The following is a 1741-nucleotide window of genomic DNA, read 5'->3' as shown; positions in this document are numbered from 1 at the left end:
ATATTGATTAAATGGCAACTATAAAAATGATTTTGAACTAAAAATGGATTGGGTTGATGGTAACTAAAGCAAGAACTTTGCATTATTAGACATATTCTTAGCCATAAACTTTATGTAGTATCAGCTATATATAAGGCATAATAATAGAAGATAAAGAGCTAATAATCTGTTTTGGAATTTAGATTTTTTTATAGAAAAGAGAACTAATAAACTAAGGGCAGCCTATGCCAAGTGCCCAGAGAATCAGTGTTCCAGTTTTCCAGGGGCACAAGGACTATCCAGGACTAGTGGTCAGGGAGGATTTCCCTGGGAGAACAGTGAACTAAACAAGGTTTGGAGAAAGGAACAAGGTTTGGTGGGTAGGTTGGATGAAGGGCATATTCCAAGGAGGCATTGCGAGGCATCAGTGCTGGAGTGGGGCTGTGGATACTTGGTTTGGGTCATAGCAGTCAGCTGTGTGGAGCCATGAGGCGGTGAGTGGCCAGAAATCCAGGAAGGCTTGGTTGCTGGAACAGAGAGTTTGGACTTTATGTTAAAGTAACTCGAGAAAAAGAGCTGTTAAGAAAAAGGCGTTCCTTGTAATGTGTAGAGAGAATGAAGTGTGTGTTTGTGTGTATATGTGTGGCTGGTATTAGGGAGGTGGAGGGAAGGAAACTAGTTAAAAGATTTACAGACAGTCTGAACTAAGTGAAGAGAGGAGAATGGAAAGAAGTGTCTGGTGGATGTAAAAATAAGGGCAAGCAGAAGTTAAGTCAAACACAGCAGTTGTTACCATATATAAATAAAACGCTATAATGCCAGGGGATATGGACTTAGAGTGAAGCACTACATATATTTTGATGATGGATTTCTGCTGCAGTAACTAGTTAAAGGAAATCTAATTTGAGTTCACTTATATTTTCTGTTATTGTTTGTGTTTTCTTTCTTCCACAATCGCTCGCTTTAATTTGATCTGAAATCACTCTTCTGTATGTGTTGGCAGGAGGAAACCAAGGTTTGCAACTGCAAAGGTTGTGTATGATTTCAAGGCTGTTTCCTCCTTGAAATCAGCTATCAGCTACAAATGAAAGAAGGCACGTAGCCAACTCTTGCTTTTTAGCAGGTCTAATGTGACCTTCAAAACTCCTTAGGATATACTGGTTTCTTGCGGGGCTGCAGCTCCAGACAGACTCAGGCTGTCAGGGTCTCCCACAGATGCCTGGGCGTGTACAACTCGCGGCTAGAGTTGCCAAAACAGTACAAAAACGCGGATAAAAAGCAAACCACAAAACTCCATTCCTTAGCACAGCGGGCTGATGAGTTAAGTCGGGGAGGGAAGGTTCGGCTCCTGCCCTTTTAAAATTTCAGTGCAGGGACACACACACACACACACACACACGCGCGCGCGCGCGCGCGCCCCTACCTCGCTCGGGTCTTCCCACTCCCTGCCACACTGCACCAGCCTCCCTCTCCAAGTCCTGATTCATGAACCGTGCCACCTTTGTCTCATTTTAAACTGTGCAGACTATTTTAATCCTCCCACCCCCATCCCAGATTTCCCCCTCCCTGTATCCTCTGGAAAGCTCTGCTCTAGAGCGCTGGCTGGGTGGGAGAGCGCTTCCTCCCCTCGGCTCAGCTAGGGCAAAGGCGATCCCGTGAAGCCCCCACCCCGGGACCCCGCTGCGGGCGCGGGGGAGGCCTCTCGGCTCCTTTAAGGTGCGGCGCTCGGCGAAGTGCGGGCAGGGAGCCCGGGTCGGTCAAG

Source organism: Fukomys damarensis, unplaced genomic scaffold (assembly GCF_012274545.1).
Source record: "Fukomys damarensis isolate Sample0158 unplaced genomic scaffold, DMR_v1.0_HiC HiC_scaffold_29, whole genome shotgun sequence".
Classification (NCBI taxonomy): Eukaryota; Metazoa; Chordata; class Mammalia; order Rodentia; family Bathyergidae; genus Fukomys; species Fukomys damarensis.
This window is presented reverse-complemented; position numbering follows the sequence as displayed.